Source organism: Bombina bombina, chromosome 5 (genome assembly GCF_027579735.1).
Source record: "Bombina bombina isolate aBomBom1 chromosome 5, aBomBom1.pri, whole genome shotgun sequence".
Classification (NCBI taxonomy): Eukaryota; Metazoa; Chordata; class Amphibia; order Anura; family Bombinatoridae; genus Bombina; species Bombina bombina.
This window is the reverse complement of record NC_069503.1, coordinates 577,158,103-577,181,605: the sequence shown is the minus strand read 5'-3', so window position 1 is coordinate 577,181,605 and position 23,503 is coordinate 577,158,103.

Below are 23,503 nucleotides of genomic sequence, written 5' to 3'. Positions count from 1 at the left end.
CTGGTAGAGCGCTTCTCTCTTTGTATGCAAATTATTATGACCCTGGGGAAGTCTCCCTATGGGTGATGGGGGAAACCAGACGTGGACTCCTTGCCCAGTGTGCTTAGAGGAATGTGGCTGCACCTCACTGACGAGGCCCATAGGAGGCCGAAACGATCGTCTGGGGTTGTCATGTTCCTTGTTCAGAGGAGAATTGCCTGGTATTTCGGGGCTGGACTGACCTTACTTGGCGGGATCAGACTGATATACTTCAGGAAAGTTTTCTTCTGTGAAAAGCACACTGGTCTAAAAGAGGCTGCTTCCGGGTGGTAAATCGCCATAGAACAAGCCACTGAGCTGTTGTTCGTTCCTGGTAGAGCGCTTCTCTCTTTGTATGCAAATTATTATGACCCTGGGGAAGTCTCCCTATGGGTGATGGGGGAAACCAGACGTGGACTCCTTGCCCAGTGTGCTTAGAGGAATGTGGCTGCACCTCACTGACGAGGCCCATAGGAGGCCGAAACGATCGTCTGGGGTTGTCATGTTCCTTGTTCAGAGGAGAATTGCCTGGTATTTCGGGGCTGGACTGACCTTACTTGGCGGGATCAGACTGATATACTTCAGGAAAGTTTTCTTCTGTGAAAAGCACACTGGTCTAAAAGAGGCTGCTTCCGGGTGGTAAATCGCCATAGAACAAGCCACTGAGCTGTTGTTCGTTCCTGGTAGAGCGCTTCTCTCTTTGTATGTACTTAAATACATATGCATACATATATAGACATATATATAAGTGCATTGGAGCCCTTTGCAGTTAAGTAGATGAAAACATGAAAAACATATTTATGCAATATTCATAAGTGTTTAACTATGTATTTACTATATAAATTTCACATTCCAATGTTTTTGCACAATGGGGAATATGTTCTATGTATTTTTAAATAGATAATCCTATATATCTGTATACATCTAGACCTATATATAATCAAGTTTATATATATATATATATATATATATATATATATATATATATATATGTATAAATATATATTTGTGCAAATATCCATCAGATATACATTTAAATATCTCTTTAAGAATACATAGAACATATTCTGCTATCCGCAGAACATTAGATAATGAAAGATGCAATATTATCTTCTTATGTTATGCTTTTAAATAACCGCTATCATGTTTGTGTGACTTGTGGGTGCTAGGTATTTTTCAGCTAAATTTGAAGTCTATGGGGGGAATGCGATTTTGTATTCGCAACTTCTCAAAGTCTATTTTTTACTGTGACGTTATGAACATGAGAGAGCAAACTTTTTTCTTTCAACTCGTAATATCAGCCTGAAACTCTGAGAGCAAAAAATAATTAAGCAGTCATTTTATCCCCTTGGTTGCCAGTAACACATGTACAGAGCAGTGATGTAACCCCCTTGGATGCTAGAGGTAACCAACCCAGCAATGATTGACCACCCTCATGGTTGCCTGTAACACATATAATAGAAAATGCACAGTGACACTTCTTTTTGAACCATATTTCTAATGCATAAAGGCCTAGAAGGTCCTTTACATTTAGCTGACAGGGGTCTTTAAAAATACTGGACATTTAAGTGTCCAGTATTTTTGTACAGATTTTACTGGACAGCCTGTTAAAATACTGGACTGTCCGGTTGAATACTGGACACTTGGCAACCCTAAGTACACGGTGCAAAAGTTAAAAGTGCACTGTACAGTACAGTGGCATTTCAATTGATTGAGTTTTGCTATTTATGTGTTTAACACACATGCTAATCTGCTTCTTTTAATTCTATCTGTGATGTAACAGATATGATTGAGTTTGTCGGTCAATTCAACTGTATAATCTTACCTTTCTTATTTTTGTATTAATATGCTACATGCCTTATTGCGTGTGAACTGTATAATGTACTAAACCTCAATAAAAATTATTGGAAAATTTTTTATTAAAAAAGCATATACATTTCTAAAAACAAGGGAACCGGTAACGAGGTAGGGTCTGCAAATGTTTTAATTCTAATTTTTAAATTTGATTGGTAGAGCTTGTATATTTAAAGGTTAACTATTGCTAATTGAATATGCCTGATGAAACAGCAATTGGATACTCTGAGAAACACATTGCACAGATTGAGGAGGGTGAGCTAGCAGATCCTACCTCATTACTGGTTTACTTGTTTTTATAAATGTATATGATTTTTTAATAAAAGTTTTTAACTTTTGTACTGTGTACTATTTTGCACTCTACCAATCATTTCCACTGTGGGCAGAGAATTTGGGGACCAAAGCGTTCCAGCATTCTGGAGATCAGTTAGCTGGGTTACTGTCAAACATCCAGCCTCCACCTGATAGCACTGTCTGTGTGCTTGGAAGAAATGTGAGCACCCTGTATCAGGGATTTTTCATTAAGATTACTGGTCCTACTTATACACATAGGAGCCTCTCTCTTTGTTTGCGTGCATCCCATCTTTAATACCTCTAGGCTGCAAGCCCCGCTTCTCAAAAAATGCTTCCTATCTGCCAAAGAACACCATTGCATCCAGACTCGGGCGTACCCCCTCCATGTCCATGCCAAGGCTCCCAGAACTAAACTCATTGCAATTGGGATCCCAGCTGCCATAGCTCCCTCGGGCAGGCCACACCCTCTGTTTTCCGGAGCCTGACCGTTCCCACTGAAAATGAGACAAACAATCAGCAATGATGTTCAATCTTCCCGGAACATGAACAGCTCCAAAAGAAACATTATTGCACAAGCACTCCAGCACAAACACTCTCAGGAGTCTGACCACAGGGGTCAAGTTGCTGCCAACCTGTTGATTGCTATAACTACACCCATATTATCTGAATGGAAACAATTCCTTTTATCCCTCAAAATGTCAGACCAAATACACAGGGCTACTACCAATGGAAATAACTCAAGGAAAGTAAAAATTTTTGTCAGACCAGAAGCCATTCAATCCTCTGGCCACGCCTTGCCGTACCGAAGACGTCTGTGAACAAGCACAAATCATCTTCTGACCAGCCCACCTCCTGGATCAACAACCTGCCATTAAACTCTTCCAGGAAAATACCCCATAGATGTAGATCCTCTCTCAAATCACTTGACAGCCGAATATGATGATGCATCCCCAGGACGCCCACTGTGGCCCTCGACAACCGCTGGCAGAAGACTCGACCTACTTGGATAATCCATCACTCAAAATTCAGCTCCCCCAGTGATTGTATTTGCCGCAACGTGATCTTCCTCCTGGCCAATGGCTCTCTGATGATGGCCCTCAAGTGGTGTAATTTGTCTTCGGCAACCTTTACTCCATCGTCAACATGTCCAACTGAATTCCCAGGAAACTCATTGAGGTGACCGGACCCTCTGACTTCTTTTCCGCCACTTGGATGGCAAATTCCTCTGCCACCTCCCCCAAAGACCTCTAACAGCTATTCGCACACCGCCGATACAATGGGCCCACAAACAAAAAGTCATCCAGGTAATGCACCAAGGGCGACATATGAGACTTCTGCCTGACAACCCACTCAATGAGCTGAACTTCTCAAAGTACGAACAGTAGATTGAACACTCCACTTTTGCCAGCAAAGCCCCAGGCCCGCCTCCCTAACCACAGCCACCACCTTATCAAACGGCGTGTATCTCATGGAGATCAACTCAGGATCAATGCCATCATTGACCAAAGACCCCTTCAGGTAAGACAAATGGTGTATCATCTGAAATTGCCCCAAAACTTTTTTTGGAACTACTCCCAAAGGTGATTCCCGCAGATCAAGGAAGGGAGGGGAGGCAAATGGCACTGCCATCCTTCCCAGGGAAACATCCTTTAACAGTTTTTCCCTTACCATTCCAGAATTTGCCCTTGCCAACTTCAAATTCCCCCTAAAATGCCCGACCTCTTGATCTTTAAAAGGTATTATAAAACTAGAACTAAAACCTGTTAATTACAACTCTGCCTCATCCCTATGCCACCTCTTACTGCCATATACCTCTAACCAAGGGACCATCTTTATGACCCTCACTGGAGTCTGGTCCCAGAGTACCAGTCTACCCTTGCTTTTCCTATTGCTTTCCCTTCCTGAAGCATTTGAACAAAGAGTGGACTCCCTCACAACCTGCACACTCGTGCTTGTATTTACATGATAGCCCAAAACAGCATTGTCCTTCCTTGAACTGAAAACAGAGACCCTTCCAGATCACCACCGCTGTGCTAGTTCCCAGTCCCTCATTTGCCTATCCCGAACCTAAACCCTGAAAGGACAATGGTGTCATGATTTCAAGCCAGATCCCTATATTTATATCATCCCAACACCTCTCCGGCCTTACTGCCATCCGCTGTCTAAATCCTTCGTCATACCGCCACCAAGCCATCCCACCATAGGTCCCCCAATAGCCCTGTTATGCCCCCAAGATCTCATCAAAAAGGGTCGAGCATCGCTCCTGGAAATTCTCGCCCATGACACTGGCCAAAACGCAGAAAGCCTTTGACTAATTGCTAAAAGTTTTAGGTAACTTGCGGTACCGCTTTTTCCTCTCATCCTCCTCCTTCTTCACCTTGTCCTTATCGTCCTCCTTCACCTCCACCACTTTATCCAATGGAAGTAGTTAAAATATTTCCAAAAAAACCCTCTTCCAACCCTTTTCTTTTACCTCTGAGGTTAAATTAATCCCCAAAGGCCCCACCGAACACAAACACAGCCTCTGCAAAACATCTTCTGGCACTCTAAAGCTGTCCCAGCTCCCAGCCGCCGCTCCAACCGAACCACTCAAAGACACCAGCCCTCGTTCCTCGCTAACCTCAGCCCCTACCGAGGTTGCCTCTGTACCAGCCAGCCCCCATGCCCTCACTGCTTTTCTAAAGCAGAACTCTAAGATTTCAAACTTGACAGCATTGACTCACCCTAACACTATGACCCAGGATTACCCCTGGAAGCCAGCCCTGCTCCACCTGTGTGACTCCTCTCCCCCGGGACTGCTTCTAACCACCAATGAGGCCACACCACCAACACTCTCTCCCAAGCGGCTATGCTGCTACCCAATTGCCATGCTTCAGACCTCAGCCCCCCTCCCTCTTCCATCCTGGGAACATACCAGAGGAAATTGCAGCCACCCCACTCCTCCTATTGCTCCTCCCGACTTATTAAGCACCCGGCCGCTGCTGCTGATGCTTCTTGATAATGTCACCTGCTGGTGTCGTGGTGGGCCGCACACCCGTCTCCTGTCCCGCTGCCGCCTCTCCATGCTCCTGCCCAGCTGACTATTTCAAACTCGACAGCTATCCGACCCCTAGGCCTCCCGCTCAACCTCCGATGCCTAGTGGTGCCTGCATCCGGGTTCACACATTATGGGGGCCTGGACCTCATGGTAGGCCATTCTCTCCTCCCAATAGTAGCCTCACCAGCCGGCCTTACCAGCTGTCAACAACCGCTCCATGATCCAAGGCGCTCCATTCCTCCTGGCCACCTCAAGCACCTCAGCCAATAGGTCCTCCATCACTCCCAGCTCCTTTGCACTGCAAGCAAGGTAAGTCCAACTTTGCCTCACCGTGTTGTTCCGATAAAAGAGGCTTACTACTTCCTCCCAGGGGCTTATAAACCCCTGTCCTGATAATCCACCCCCTGCCCTTAACTTCACCTTTCACTTTTCCTTCCAAGTGGGGTCAAATAACCCTGCTTCCATTATTGTCATTCAGGCTTGCTTCTTTCAAAGGCTCCAACTGGAGCCTGTTTCTCATGCCGTGAAAAACAGCATGAAAACTAGCGCAGCGAAGGGGGTAAGTCGCACAGTGATGAGTAGCAAATGTAAATATATATGTATATGATTATATACATATATTTATGTGTTAATATGTGTTTATACACATATTAACTCATAAATATATAAGTATATACATATATATTTACTGGGAACAGACAGTTCCCATAGACCGTAATGTAAAGGTCTATGGGAACAATTTTAGCCCTAAAAACTGCTTAGTACAGTGTGGGGGGGGGGGGGGGGGTTATAACACATGTTTGGGGCAATTGGAGGACATTTAGATAATTAACCAGAGGTCTGACCTCCGGTTAATATTCTGAGCGCTAATTGCTACCGCAAGCTCGCAGTAGCAATAACCAGCCACTTGTAATGGCTGGTTATTTATAGCGTGCCTGCAAACAGGCAAATTTGTCTGTTCGTGAGCGTGCAATAAATTAGCGTACCACTTGTTATCTAGCCCTAAATGGGTTGTGTTTTTAATTAGCAAAAAAAAGGAAGCTATTTTATATTAAAATTATATCTAAAAGAGCAAATGTCCATAAATGTTATAATCTACAGCAGTATGACAAGTCATTGCAAACACATTAAGGGAAAACTAATGTTACAGTACACTGTCCCTTTAAACACAAAGGATGAGTTTAGATTGGTGGTGTTAACCATTTTTAGACAGCCAATAACTGTTAATGTGGTTACCAAAAAAGTTTTAACATCCATCAGTTTTACAAAGCTGTCAGATTTTTGTTTTGCTCTAACCAAATTACAGTAAGGAAAAGTTGTTTTTGGCTCCTTTTGAAGTCAATGGCAGCCAAAAAATATTTAATTACAAAATGACACTTATTTTACGCTGAGCTCATTATTTATTTATTCATTTATAAACTATTTTACCAGGAAGGATACCCATTAACGACTTTTGTCTTGTTAAATGCTGTCGTTGTTGAACTCAAGATTACGGTTACCTCTACGAGTCAGAAAGGCTCAGAATGCCCTTTACAGCTAGTATAATATAATATAATACATATATAATATAATACATATATATAATATATATATATATATATATATATATACACACCTGTATGTGTATATATATATATATATATATATATATATATATATATATATATATATATATATATATAGTTTATAAATAGTGGATGGAAAAATGCAATTATAAATAAGAGAAGTGTTGCACAGGAATCTTATAATTAAAATTCCTGAAACAAATATACCAATACTGTCAAAACGCTACTGTATTAGTACCTTAATATGAAAAATGGTGCAGACCTATTAAATAAAATATACAAATTAAAAAAAAGGAAGACATAGTTATACATAATAATAGCACTATTAAAGATTGAGAATTCAGCACTCTTTTTAAAAAGTTAAGTGAAGACAACACTATCAAAACCAAGTTTATTTATACAAAGCGTCGAGCGCGGGCTCGCTGCAATGACAGTATCCAAGAAATCACTAGAATTTACATATAAAGTGAATAAAATACACACAAAGTAAATCTAAATCTTAAAAATAGAGCCGGCCCCTGTGTGACACAAGACAATGGCCCCTACTTATTAAGCCATCAACTGTGCTGCATTCAACGGCACCAATATGCTCGCCTGACATCGCCTAACGTTGCTGCCGCCGACCTAAATAAGTTCTCCAAATTTAATAAAAAAGCTGTCAAAAAGCCGTGCACCAAGTTCGGGGCGATAAGCAGCAAACTGTTGTTAACTAAACAGTCATCGATCTCACTGCTATTCGGCTTTTTCCCAGCTTTATTTGTATACTATCACTAAACACTGCCACTATACTAAACTGTTTAATCCCTATCCCGCCGCTCTCGGACCCCACTACAACTAAATAAAGTTATTAACCCCTAAACCGCCACTCCCGGAGCCCACCGCAACTCTAATAAATTAATTAACCCCTAAACCGCCACTCCCGGACCCCGCCACCACCTACGTTATGTTCTTAACCCCTAATCTGCCGCCCCTTATACCGCCGCCACCTACATTATGTTATTAATCCCTATCCCGCCAGTCCCCCACATCGCCATAAACTAAATTAACCTACTAACCCCTAAACTTAACAACCCACTAACTTTATATTAAATATTAACTCATGCCTATCTTATAATAAATTTAAACTTAACTTTAGAATTAAATTAAACTATATTAAACTATTAATTAACCTACCCTATTATACTAAAATTACATGAAACTATATTAAACTAATAATTAATCTACCCTAACTATTAGACTAAAATTACATTAAACTATATTAAACTAATAATTAATTTACCCTAACTATTATACTACATTACATTAAACTATATTAAAGGGACAATCAACATGAAAACTTTATCCCATACCTTAGATCAACAAAAAAAATGAGCCTGCACCGCATCCCATCTTCAATACCACTAACGTTAGGTTTCTAATCTTCAAATGAACATTTAGTTTTCAGCGGTAGATATGGCCGCCAAACTCTTCCCCCTCCTCCTCCATCCCCTTCTTGTTTTAATTCAATACTCGTTCACAGGGACACTGTTCTATTTCTAATGCGCATGCACTATATAATTGTAGTACGCTCGCTATTAGAAATAGAAATTGTCTCCGTGAACGTGGCTAAAGAACCTAGCCGAGGATTTGATTCTCATTGGCTGAAGACTTTGAGAAGAAGCCTCCTACGTAACAGAGGGGGGAGTTTGGCGGCCCTATCTACCGCTGAAAACTAAATGTTCATTTGAAGATTAGACACCTAACATTAGTGGTTTAGTGATGGGATGCGGTGCAGGCTCATTTTTTTTTGTTGATCTAAGGTATGGGATAAAGTTTTCATGGGTGTTGACTGTCCCTTTAAAATAATAATTAATTTACCCTAACTATTATACTAAATTACATTAAACTATATTAAAATAATAATTCATTTACCCTATTATACTAAATTACATTAAACTATATTAAACTAATAATTCATTTACCCTAACTATTATACTAAATTACATTAAACTATATTAAACTAATAATTCACTTACCCTAACTGTTATACTAAATTACATTAAACTACAAATTAAATTAACTATATTATATATTTAAACACCTAACCCTACACAAATAATTTAAATCTACAATAAAAAATTACAAAGTTACAAAAAACTAACAACTAAGTTACAAAAAATAACAAACACTAAGTTACACAAAATAAAAAAGAAATTATCAAAGATTTAAACTAATTACACCTAATCTAAGAGCTCTATGAAAATAAAAAAGCCCCCCAAAATAAAAAAACCCTAGCCTACAATAAACTACAAATAGCCCTTAAAAGGGCCTTTTGCGGGGCATTGCCCCAAAGAAATCAGCTCTTTTACCTGTAAATAAAAAATACAAATACCCCCCAACAGTAAAACCCACCACCCGCACAACCAACCCCCCAAATAAAAGCCTAATTAAAAAAATCCTAAGCTCCCCATTGCCCTGAAAAGGGCATTTGGATGGGCATTGCCCTTAAAAGGGCATTTAGCTCTATTGCAGTCCAAACCCTAATCTAAAACTAAAACCCACCCAATAAACCCTTAAAAAACCTAACACTAACCCCTGAAGATTCACTTACAGTTTTGAAGATCCAACATCCATCCTCCAAAAAGCCGGGAGAAGTCCTCATCGAAGCAGGAAGAAGTCCTCATCAAATGAAGGTTCATTTAAGTGATGTCCTCCAAGATGGCATCCCTTAGATTCCGATTGGCTGATAGAATTCTATCAGCCAATCGGAATTAAGGTTGAAAAAAATCCTATTGGCTGATGCAATCAGCCAATAGGATTGAACTTCAATCCTATTGGCTAATCTAATCAGCCAATAGGATTGAAGTTCAATCCTATTGGCTGATCCAATCAGAAAATAGGATTGAGTTCGCATTCTATTGGCTGATTGGATCAGCCAATAGGATGAAAGCTCAATCCTATTGGCTGATTGCAACAGCCAATAGGATTTTTTCAACCTTAATTCCGATTGGCTGATAGAATTCTATCAGCCAATTGGAATCTAAGGGACGCCATCTTGGATGACGTCACTAAAAGGAACCTTCATTCGTCAGGAGTCATCGGAAGAAGAGGATGCTCCGCGCCGGATGTCTTGAATATGGAGCCGCTCCTCGCTGGATGGATGAAGATAGAAGATGCCGTCTGGGTGAAGACTTCTGCAGGCTTGGATGAAGACTTCTCCTGGCTTCGATGAGGACTTCTCCTGGCTTCTTGGAGGATGGATGTTGGATCTTCAAAACTGTAAGTGAATCTTCAGGGATTAGTGTTAGGATTGTTTAAGGGTTTATTGGGTGGGTTTTAGTTTTAGATTAGGGTTTGGGCTGCAATAGAGCTAAATGCCCTTTTAAGGGCAATACCCATCCAAATGCCCTTTTCAGGGCAATGGGGAGCTTAGGTTTTTTTAGTTAGGTTTTTATTTGGGGGTTTGGTTGTGTGGGTGGTGGGTTTTACTCTTGGGGGGGTATTGTTTTTTTTTATTTTCAGGTAAAAGAGTTGATTTCTTTGGGGCAATGCCCCGCAAAAGGCCCTTTTAAATTTCTTTTTTATTTTGTGTAACTTAGTGTTTGTTATTTTTTGTAACTTAGTTGTTAATTTTTTTGTAACTAATAAACTAATTGTTTATTGTAGATTTAAATTATTTGAGTAGGGTTATGTGTTTAAATATATAATATAGTTAATTTAATTTGTAGTTTAATGTAATTTAGTATAACAGTTAGGGTAGATTAATTATTAGTTTAATATAGTTTAATTTAATTTTAGTATAATAGTTAGGGTAGGTTAATTAATAGTTTAATATAGTTTAATGTAATTTTAGTATAATGGTTTGGGTAGGTTAATTAATAGTTTAATATAGTTTAATTTAAATCTAAAGGTAAGATTAAATTTATTAAAAGATAGGGATGAGTTAATATTTTATATAAAGTTAGCGGGTTGTTAGGTTTAGGGGTCAATAGTTTACTTTATGGCGATGTGGGGGGCTGGCAGTTTAGGGGTTAATAGGTTTAGTAAGTGGTAGTGATGTGGGAGGCCAGGGGTTTAGAGGTTAAAACCTTTAGTTAGTTGCGGTGGGCTCCGGGAGCGGCGGGAAAGGGGTTAATAACTTATATTTAGGGGGCGGCAGATTAGAGGTTAATAAGTATAATGTAGGTGTCGGCGGTGTAGGGGGCGGCAGATTAGGGGTGTTTAGACTCGGGGGTTATGTTAGGGTGTTAGGTGTAAACATAACTTTTATTCTCCCATAGGAATCAATGGGATATCGGGCAGCAGCGAACATGAGCTTTCACTGCTTTCAGACTCCCATTGATTCCTATGGCATCCGTCGCCTCCAGGGCGGCGGATTGAAAACCAGGTACGCTGGGCCGGAATAGTGGCGAGCGTACCTGGTAGGTATTTGTTAACTAGCAAAAGTAGTCAGATAGTGCCGAATTTGCATTCAGAACATCTGTAGTGACGTAAGCATCAATCGGATGAGACCGGCGGATCATATGTTACGTCACAAATCTCTACTTTTGCCGGTCTGTAGGCTTTTGATAACTAAGGGGAATCAAGCTTGCCACAATTACGCTGCAGAATTCCAGCATATTTGCGGTTGATGACTTGATAAGTAGGGGCCAATGTTTGAGGTAGCGTCATAAAACTATTCTTGCCACAGAAATATACTTAGACCTTATGTATATACAGTATGTGTGATAAGTTGTAGAAATGTGCACAGACCAACTACACCCGTTCCAGAACTCAAAACCCTCAATGGGGCTATAGGGACAAAGAAAAAGGGGATCTAAGTAGTAGTAAAGAAAGGGGCTCTATAGGTAAAAGCAAGCAGAAAAATGTATGCTAAATTAAACGAAGTGGAAATATATGAATCAAGGAAGTCCATAGTGTTATAAGCCAGACTTGAATCAAAGTCCCAAAATTTGGAGACAAAGGAAAATGTCACAGCAGTTTGTTGGTTATTCCTAAAGATCCATAGTTTGGTAAGTAGAAAAGGTCATTGGACCTAGGAGATGCTAAGCAAGGTAAGAGCGGAGGTCCAAGTATAGAGCAAGCCAGACACAGGGTTAGTATTGACAAACAGCATGCAGGAAGGTACCTCTTATAGTAATCAGGAGAAAAACTTCCTTCCTCTTCTGCTACACACACAGGTAGTGAGAAACCATCAAGTCACCATCAAGGGCATCCAAGTAAGTTTGTGCCCTTGATGGTGACTGTTTCTCGCTACCTGTGTGTGTAGCAGAAGAGGAAGGAAAGAAGTTTTTCTATGGTCGGGATGAGTGTAGCCAAAGTGCTGGGTGTCCATATGATGGTTGTTGCAGGCAGCGGATATATGCAGTTGACAGAGGGATACGTGATTACTATAAGAGGTACCTTTCTGCATGCTGTTTGGCAATACTAACCCTGTGTCTGGCTTGCGCTATACTTCAACCTCCGCTTTTACCTTGCTTAGCATCTCCTAGGTCCAATGACCTTTTCTACTTACCAAACTGTGGATCTTTAGGAATAACCAACAAACTGCTGTGACATTTTTCTTTGTCTCCTAATTACGGGACTTTGATTCAAGTCTGGCTGACAGCACTACGGACTTCCTTGATCAATATATGTCTGCTTTGTTTACTTTAGCATACATTTTTCTGCTTGCTTTCACCTACAGAGCCCCTTTCTTTACTTATGCATGACTATGCTTTCTGCCTTGTATTATTAATGTATAAGCAGTGTTACATACTTTACCATATGTTTAGTGGCTACGCACAGACTACTTAGATCCCCTTTTTCATTGTCCCTATAGCCCCGTTGAGGATTTTGAGTTCTGGAATGGGTGTAGTTGGTCTGTGCACATTTCCACAACTTATCACACATATATACATAAGTTCTAAGTATATTTCTGTGGCAAGAATAGCTTTATGACGCTACCTCAAAGATTGTCTTGTGTCACACAGGGGCTAGCCCCTTTTTAGATTTAGATTTACTTTGTGTGTATTTCCCAGTCTTTAATAGTGCTATTATTATGTATCAATATACTCCTTTTTTGAATTTGTATATATATCTAATAGTATCTATTAAAGTAATAAATAATTCATAAATATAACTAAACATAGGGGTCTGAAATGTAATATATATATATATATATATATATATATATATATATATATCACTGAGAAAGTCCAGCACTCACTTACAAGCTCTCATCTAAGATTAAAAGCAAAAATGATGGAAGGGTTAGTTACCGCATCTGGCCAAATGGGACAAGCCCAGGTACCACGTCAAGGTGGTACCTGGGCTTGTCCCATTTGGCCAGATGTGGTAACTAACCCTTCTATTTTTGCTTTTACTCTTAGCTGAGAGCTTGTGAGTGCTGGACTTTCTCTGTGTGCTGTATTAATTTGTTTTGTAATTTTTCCTATGGGCCTTGCACCCAGACCTATCTGGGGTTAACTGCCTGTGACTCTGTGAGTGCCATTGAGCACCCAGGGCTGAGCATGTTGCAGGGTTATGGGATGTGTACCCAGTGCAGTCTGAGAATGCAGTCCCCTTCCGTGTTTTGTATATATACAGTATATATATATATATATATATATATATATATATATATATATATATCCCATAAATGACCATATTTCATAGAAGTAAAAATGTATAGTTCATTAAACCAGCTAAATAAATATAGAATAATGAAACCAATATCAATATCAAGTTTAACACCTATTTGTAATAAAGATTCCTCTACACTTCTATTATATTCTTTTTAAAGTTGATGCACTTAACTGATGACATATTCGTTATTAAACAATTAAAGACATTATAGCAGAGCATTTCCACTGGGAATATGAGAGATTCACACAAGAATCTAGACAAACCATTCTTCTCTCTGTCTAGAATTGATCATACTGTATATTCTGATTTCACAAAAGGTGATAATATTTGTAATTGTATATCTAATTGTTTAGCTTTTGAAGGGATATGAAACCCAACATTTCTCTTTCATGATTCAGATTGAACATATATTTTTAAACTACTTTTCAATGTACTTCTGTTATCTAATTTGCTTCATTGTCTTATTATCTTTGGTTGAAAAGCATACTTAGGTAGGCTCAGCATCAGCAATGCACTACTGAGAACTAGCTGCTAATTGGTAGATGCACATATATGCCTCTTTTCACGTGTTCATTCACTATAACCAGCTAGCTCCCAGTAGTGCATTGCTCTTACTTTAACAAAGGATACCACAAGAATGAAGCAAATTTGATAATAGAAGTGAATTGGAAAATTGTTTAAAAGTGTATGTTTTATCTGAATTATAAAAGAAAATTTGAGTTTTATGTCCCCGTACTGAAGAGTTTCCATTTATGGTTAATCTTTGTATACTCACATCAAAATTTTTCTGGGCATTAAATTGTTTAATAATCAGTGGGGAGTGAACTAATTCTTTATTCTTAGGTTTTACTTTTCCAGTGTCTAAAAATTGGATTCCTCACAGTAAATATAATTGTTTAATATTTTGGTTTCGTTACCATATTTTTCACTTTTAAATAAAAACATATATCTAAAAAAAGATTTTTTAATTCTAAATCTTAAATTTTTCACATTTTTTCTTTATCTTTTTGCATCCGTTTTGTTTTATCACAAGGTATAATAAATGACAAGTGTCAAAGGCATATTTGAGAGTCTCTTCAAGATGTGGAGATGGTTGAAACATTAACCCTTTTGATACACTTTTGAAACTCAGATGTATTTATTCCACTAAATTATAATTTATTCAATTTCTGAGGTAAAGGGACAGTCAATGCCAAAATTGTTATTGTTTAAATAGATAGATAATGCCTCTTTACAACCCATTCCCCAGCTTTGCACAACCAACATTGTTATATTAATATTTTTATAACCTTTAAACCTCTAAATTTCTGCCTGTTTCTAAGCCACTAATGACATCCTCTTATCAAATGGTTTTTTTTAAGTTTTTTACAACAGGGGAGTGCTAGTTCATGTGACATATATAGATAACAGTGTGATCACGCCCGTGGCTTGTGGCAGACACTGCACTAATTGGATAAAATGCAAGTCAATAGATAATAAATAAAAAGTCATGTGATCAGGGGGCTGTCAGAAAAGGCTTAGATACAAGGTAATCATACAGGTAAAAAGTGTATTAATATAACAGTGTTGGCAGTGCAAAACTGGGGAATGAGTAATAAACGGATTATCTATCTTTTTAAACAATAACAAATTTTGAGTTGACTGTCCCTTTAATTGCTCTAGAACAGTGGTCTCAAAGTACAGGCCCTAAGGTCACATGTGGCCCTAAAGATAGTTTAATTTGGCCCTCCCTTTTTTATACAGGCACCCAGTAGATAAATACAAAGACAAGCAGGCATTGTCCATTGTAGACTCCCACCATGTACTGGCTGGATAAATGTCACTTTTTACAGTTATACAGTTCCAGAATTTCACTTGGCACTCACAAGATAAATATACACAACTGTGTATGTATATTGTGTGCTTCAGTTCCCATACACTACTACTTGGGTAAATGTCACTGCCAGTTCCTAGTATATTCAGTACCAGAGCGCGCCGCTCACTCCATTCAAGTGGCCCCCATTGAAGAAGCATACTTCGCCATTGGCCCCCAGAAACAATAAGTTTGACATCCCTGCTCTAGAAGGATGATGATTTTCTTAAACATCAAACCATAATATATTTGGGAAATTTACGCCTAGATTATGAGTTTTGCGTTAACAGGGGTGCGGTGCTAACGAGCAGTTTATGCTCACCGCTCACTTACAGACAGCGCTGGTATTACGGGTTTTTACAAACCAGGCGTTAACCGCAAAAAAGTGAGCGTAGAGCAAAATTTTGCTCCACATCTCACCTCAATACCAGCGCTGCTTAAGTTAGCGGTGAGCTGGTAAAACATGCTTGTGCACGATTTCCCCATAGGAATCAATGGGGGAGAGCCGGTTGAAAAAAAAACTAACACCTACAAAAAAGCAGCGTTTAGCTCCTAACGCAGCCCTATTGATTCCTATGGGGAAATAAAAGTTATGTCTACACCTAACACCCTAACATGAACCCCAAGTCTAAACACCCCTAATCTTACACTTATTAACCCCAAATCTGCCGCCCCTACATCACAGACACCTACATTATATTATTAACCCCTAATCTGCCGCTCCGGACACCGACGCCACCTACATTATACTTATGAACCCCTAATCTGCCGCCCCCAACGTCGCCACCACTATAATAAAGTTATTAACCCCTAAACCTAAGTTTAACCCTAACCCCAACCCTCCCTAACTTAAATATAATTTAAATAAATCTAAATAAAATTACCTAAATAATTCCAATTTAAAACTAAATACTTACCTGTAAAATAAACCCTAAGCTAGCTACAATATAAGTAATAGTTACATTGTAGATAGCTTAGGGTTTATTTTTATTTTACAGGCAACTTTGTATTTATTTTAACTAGGTACAATAGTTATTAGTTATTAACTATTTAATAACTACCTAGTTAAAATAAAGACCAATTTACCTGTAAAATAAAACCTAACCTAAGTTACAATTACACCTAACACTACACTACAATTAAATTAATTACCTAAATTAAATACAATTAATTACAATTAAATAAAATTATCTAAAGTACAAAAAAACCCCACTAAATTACAGAAAATAATAAAGAAATTACAAGATTTTTAAACTAATTACACCTAATCTAATCCCCCTAACAAAATAAAAAAAGCCCCCCCAAAATAAAAAAAGCCCTACCCTACACTAAATTACAAATAGTCCTTAAAAGGGCCTTTTGCAGGGCATTTCCCCAAAGTAATCAGCTCTTTTACCTGAAAAAAAAATTACAATTCCCCCCCAACATTAAAACCCACCACCCACACAACCAACCCTACTCTAAAACCCACCCAATCCCCCCTTAAAAAAACCTAACACTAACCCCCTGAAGATCACCTTACAGGGAGACGTCTTCACCCAACCAGGCCGAAGTCCTCAACGAAGCCAGGAGAAGTCTTCATCCAAGCCGGGCGAAGTGGTCCTCCAGATGGGCAGAAGTCTTCATCCAGACGGCATCTTCTATCTTCATCCATCCGGCGCGGAGAGGGTCCATCTTCAAGACAACCGACGTGGAGCATCCTCTTCTTCCGACGGCTAAACACAGAATGAAGGTTCCTTTAAATGACATCATCCAAGATGGCGTCCATCTTGGATGACGTCATTTAAAGGAACCTTCATTCTGTGTTTAGGTAAGTATTTAGTTTTAAATAGGAATTATTTAGTTAATTGTAGTAATTTTATTTAGATTTATTTAAATTATATTTAAGTTAGGGAGGGTTGGGGTTAGGTTTAGACTTAGGTTTAGGGGTTAATAACCTTCAGGGGGTTAGTGTTAGGTTTTTTTAAGGGGGGATTGGGCGGGTTTTAGAGTAGGGTTGGTTGTGTGGGTGGTGGGTTTTAATGTTGGGGGGGAATTGTAATTTTTTTTCAGGTAAAAGAGCTGATTACTTTGGGGCAATGCCCCGCAAAAGACCCTTTTAAGGGCTATTTGTAATTTAGTGTAGGGTAGGCCTTTTTTAATTTTGGGGGGGGCTTTTTTATTTTGTTAGGGGGATTAGATTAGGTGTAATTAGTTTAAAAATCTTGTAATTTCTTTATTATTTTCTGTAATTTAGTGTTTGGTTTTTTTTGTACTTTAGATCATTTTATTTAATTGTAATTAATTGTATTTAATTTAGGTAATTCATTTAATTGTAGTGTAGTGTTAGGTGTAATTGTAACTTAGGTTAGGTTTTATTTTACAGGTAAATTTGTCTTTTTTTAACTAGGTAGTTATTAAATAGTTAATAACTATTTAATAACTATTGTAACTAGTTAAAATAAATACAAAGTTGCCTGTAAAATAAAAATAAACCCTAAGCTAGCTACAATGTAACTATTAGTTATATTGTAGCTAGCTATTAGGGTTTATTTAGTTTTAAATAGGAATTATTTAGTTAATTGTAGTAATTTTATTTAGATTTATTTAAATTATATTTAAATTAGGTGGGGTTAGGATTAGGGTTAGACTTAGGTTTAGGGGTTAATAACTTTATTATAGTGGCGGCGACATTGGGGGCAGCAGATTAGTGGTTAATAAATATAGGTAGGTGGCGGCGATGTTAGGGCCGGCAGATTAGGGGTTAATAATATTTAAATAGTGTTTGCGATACGGGAGTGCGGCGGTTTAGGGGTTAATATATTTATTATAGTGGCGGCTATGTCCGGTTCAGCAGATTAGGGGTTAAAAAATGGATTTTAGTGTTTGCGATGTGGGGGGGGGGGCTTGGTTTAGGGGTTAATAGGTAGTTTATGGGTGTTAGTGTACTTTTTAGCACTTTAATTAAAAGTTTTATGCTACGGCGTTGTAGTGTAAAACTCTTAACTACTGACTTTTAAATGCGGTACCAGTCTTGACAGGAGAGGGTCTACCGCTCACTTTTTGTCAGACTCGTAATACCGGCGCTTTGCAAGTCCCATTGAAAATATAAGATACACAACTGACGTAAGTGGATTTGCGGTATTTCCGAGTCTGGCCAAAAAAGTGAGCGGTACACCTGTACCTGCAAGACTCGTAATACCAGCGGGCGTTAAAAAGCAGCATTGGGCCAATGCTGCTTTTTAAGCCTAATGCAAGACTCGTAATCTAGCCGTTAGTTTTTTCTTCCTGTGCCTACATCTCTCTCTCTTCAAATTGGTTCTCTCATTTTAACCCTTTACAAGTGCTGGTTAGTAAAGGTCTGCATCGCCACAATGGACAACACCATCTTGGAGTTTAAAAATTGTCGCACCCTGTAACAGAAGCGCTGCACATATTGTACACATTAGTTTAGTGTGCACAATACAGAGTTGAATCTGTACATTTTTTGCAGTGGCTACATTGTTCTATATTATTCATGAGGGTTTTTTTATATCAGTTTTAAAGTGTATAAATTAACTGCAAAAAAATGTAAAGCTTTCTCTTTCTATTGTTCAAGCTTACCCAAAGTACAAGGTACAGTTATCAAAAAGTCAGCATTGTCACTGATCTGTGAAAGTGCAGTGCTTTTGTCACAGGATGCACCAATACGCTCGCTACAAGATGGCGGCTCCCAGTACAAAGATGCAGAGCTTCACCAGCTGGCTTCTGTTATGGGTCAAAATTAGAAATGTGCGATTCATTTCGTATTGATTCAGAAATTCGGCCGAATTCGTAAAATTTGGGATTCGGATCAATTTGAATTTCCGAATTAAAATAGTGCAGAATCTACCGAATAAATATGAATTAGTTTGGATTTATTCGGTAGATTCGGATGGCCATGGATTACACTAGTATTGTACAATATATTAGGTTATATCACTCTGCTATGGGTTACACCTAATATACAGTACATATACTAGTCTAATACACAGCACATCCCACCTAACACTTACCGAAATTCCGAATTTCCGAACCGAACCGAATCCAGCCAAATTTATTCGAATCAGAATAAATCCGAAACAAATCTGAACCAAATTGATTCGAATTTTTCCGAATTCAAATCGATCCGAACCGAAATTCGAAAAAAATCAGAATCGATCCGAACCGAATTTTTTCGCCATGCACATGTCTAGTCAAAATAAGAGAAAGGCTTTAAAGGGAGCTGCAGGTAGAGGACCACTAAACACAACACAATATAAAAACATAAATGCATAATAAAAAGACAATGCAGAAGCATTTAGTTTGAATTTCAAATGAGTAGTAGATTTTTTTTTTCTGACAAATGTAAAAATTTGTTACATTTTCCTTCCTAATGCAACGTGTGACAGCCATCAGCCAATCACAAAAGGCATATATGTACATCCTGTGATTCTTGCACATGCTCAGTAGGCAATGCCCATACAAATGCCCTTTTCAAGGCAATGGGTAACTTAGGTTTTTGATAGAGTTAGGATTTTTAGTTTGGGGGGTTGGTTGGGTGGTGGGTTTTATTGTTGGGGGGTCTTTGTATTTTTTTCAGGTAAAATAGCTGATTTCTTTAGGGCAATGCCTTACAAAAGGCCCATTTTAGGGCTATTGGTAGATTATTGTAGGCTAGGGAGTGTTTTTATTTTGAGTGGGCTTTTTTATTTTTATAGGGCTATTAGATTAGGTGTAATTGTTTTTATTTTTGATAATTTCGTTTGTTTATTTATTTTTTTTATTTTAGTGTTTGTTATTTTTCGTAATTTAGTATTTTAAATTTTTTGTAATTTTAGACTTAAATTTTTTTAGTAGTGTTAGTTTTTTTTAATGTGTAATTTAGTTTTTTTAATTGGTAGATATTTTAATTTTAGTATAATAGTTTAGTATAATAGTTATGTTAGGTTAATTGTTAGTTTAAACTTAGTTTTTTTTTTTATTTCACAGGTAAGTTTTTATTTATATTAAGATAGGGATATTGTAATTTTAATTTAAAGTTAGGTGGTTGTTAGGTTTAGGGGTTAATAGTTTAATTTATTTTTTGCAATGTGGAGTTAATAGGTTTATTTAGTGGCAGTGATGTGGGAGGTCAGATGTTTAGAGGTTAATAACTTTATTTAGTGGCAGAGATCGTAATCTAGGTATAATTCTTTAAAGAACAACTAATTCCCAAATATTTAAAAATCCTGCTAGCAGTTTTAAGTGTATAATTATTTATTTAGTATTGGATTTTATATAAACATATTGGGCCGATTAGGAGTGGCGCACTATTTAATGCTCCTGATAGAGCGCGAGCGTTAACTGCGCTAGAAGTAAGCTTTTGCCCTCCATGGTTGCGTTCGTATTCTGAGTTGAAAGTAAACTGTTTTCGCTCTCGCACAAAACCAGATGAGCGCAAAAAGATGAAGTTAGAATATGGTGTGCACATTCACATATTTCCCCATAGAAGTCATTGAAGCAAAAAAAGTGGAAAACAAAACTAACACCACAGTCACGCGCAAACCCGATCGCAAATTGTCATGTGCGCTAAAACAACATGAAAATATGAATATTTCACATTCCAATGTTCTCATAGAAATATATGTTCTATTTATTCATAAATACATATTTCTACATATATCTGATGGTATTTTTGTACCTATATATATATATATATATATATATATATATATATATATATATATATATATATATATATATATATATGTATATAGATATATAGGTTTAGATATATACAGATATATATAGGAATATCTATTTAGAAATACTTAGAACATATGCTATGTGCAGAACATTGGAATGTGAAATATTTATAGTAAATACACAGTATAACACGTTACTAACCTGTTAACCCATTATGGGCCAGATTAAAAGTGAAGCACTAAATATCACTTTAGCGGAAATCGATATTTGCTCTCCACTGAGTAGTACCAATGCATCTTCATCCATCGATAAACCATCTTCTTTAATCTTCATCCTATTGGCTGATTTGAATTTGTTCAGCCAATAGGAATGCAAGGGTACTCCTATATAAAAGGGGTATCTTGCATTCAATCTTCAGTGTGCAGTTCGAGGCCACATGAAGAGGAGCTCCGTGTTGTTGCTCTGGACAGGACTACCGATGTCGCCGATGACATCGCCAAAGACTTCACCGTCGCCACCAGGATGAAGATAGAAGATGGACCACGGCCTGGATGAAGATTTAAGAAGATTTTTCCGCGATAAATGAAGATGGAGCATCACCCTTTTTTAAGATTATGCATTCTTTTTTTTATTGGGCAGAAAAAGAGCTGAATGCCCTTTTAAGGGCAATGCCCATGGAAATGCCCTTTTCGGGGCAATGGGTAGATTAGACTTTTTAAGATAGGTTGGTTTTTTTTGGGGGGGGGGTTGTAATGTTAGGGGTAAGTTTTTATTTTTGTAAAGGTATTTAGCTTATTTTTACTTTAATTTAGGTGTATTTTAATTGGGGTTAAGTTAGGGGGTGTTAGGTTAGGGGGTTTAGATATTAGTTTAATGCTTTGCGATGTGGGGGTGGCGATTTAGGGGTTAATAGATTTATTTAGTGTTTGCAATGTGGGGGGATGGCAGTTTCGCTGTTAATAGATTTATTTAGTGTTTGCAATGCGGGGGGATGTCATATAGGGGTTAATAGATTTATTTAGATACTTTTTGATGTGGGGGGTAGTGGTTTAGGGGTTAATAACTTTATTTAGTGTTTGCGATGTGGGGGATGGCGGTTTAGGGGTTATAAGACTAGGGGCTTATTGTAGGGTGTTAGGTTTTTGGGCACTTTTTTTCTCCATAGACTCCAATTGGGAATGTGATTGCAGTGTCATAACTCAAATATATACAAGGAGAGAAGTTCCAGGACTAAACCATGGCTCTGTAGGTTGTTCTTTGGCAGTTCACAACCAGCAACTTCTTTTAGTCCAATTGCTCCTTTCTCAGAAGAGAACTTTCCTGAAGTATATCAGTTTTATCCCACCTAAAAAGGACAGTCCAGCTCTAAAATACCAGGAAATCCTCCCCAAAACAAGGAACACGGCAACCCCAGAAGATCATTTTGGTCTTTAGTGGGCCTTGTTAGTAGTATAGCAATATAGGCACATTGGGCAGTGAGTCCACATCTGGTTTGCCCCATCACCCTTAGGGAGATTTTCCTCAGGGTCATAATTCAAATATACACAGAGAGTAGCGCTCAACCTGTATTCATTTGCAATATTTCTCTTTTTAGATATACAGTTTATGCTGTACTTAGGATCATTTCACCCACACATAAGTATTGAGTAAAGCTTCCTAATAAACTAGATAAAATGATGATGGTGTCCCTTGAATTCTATCAGCCAATCGGAATTAAAGGTGAAAAAATCCTATTGGCTGACACAATCAGCCAGTAGGATTGAGCTTGCATTCTATTGGCTGATTGGAACAGCCAATAGAATGCAAGCTCAATCCTATTGGCTGATTGAATCAGCCAATAGGATTGAAGATCAATCCTATTGGCTGATTGCATCAGCCAATAGGATTTTTTCACCTTTAATTCCAATTGGCTGATAGAATTCTATCAGCCAATCAGAATTCAAGGGACACCATCTTGGATGACGTCCCTTAAAGGAACCTTCATTCTTCAAGAGGATTCGAAAGAAGAGGATGCTCTGTGCTGGATGTCTTGAAGATGGAGCCACTCCGCGTCGGAAGGATGAAGATAGAAGATGCCGTCTGGATGAAGACTTCTGCCCGCCTGGAGGACCATTTTTTTCCGCTTGGATGAAGACTTCTCCCGGCTTCGTTGAGGACTTCTGCCCACTTGGATGAAGACTTCTCCTGGCTTCGTTGAGGATGGATGTCCGGTCTTCAAAAACTGTAAGTGGATCTTCGGGGGTTAGTATTAGGTTTTTTTAAGGGTTTATTGGGTGAGTTTTATTTTTAGATTAGGGTTTGGGCTGAAAAAGAGCTAAATGCCCTTTTAAGGGCAATGCCCATCCAAATGCCCTTTTCAAGGCAATGGGGAGCTTAGGTTTTGTATATAGGATTTTATTTGGGAGTTTGGTTGTGTGGGTGGTGGCTTTTACTGTTGGGGGGGATGTTTGTATTTTTTTTTACAGGTAAAAGAGCTGATTTCTTTAGGGCAATGCCCCGCAAAAGGCCCTTTTAAGGGCTATTGGCAGTTTAGTTTAGGCTAGTGGGTTTTTTATTTTGGAGGGGCTTTTTTATTTTGATAGGGCTATTAGATTAGGTGTAATTAGTTTAAAT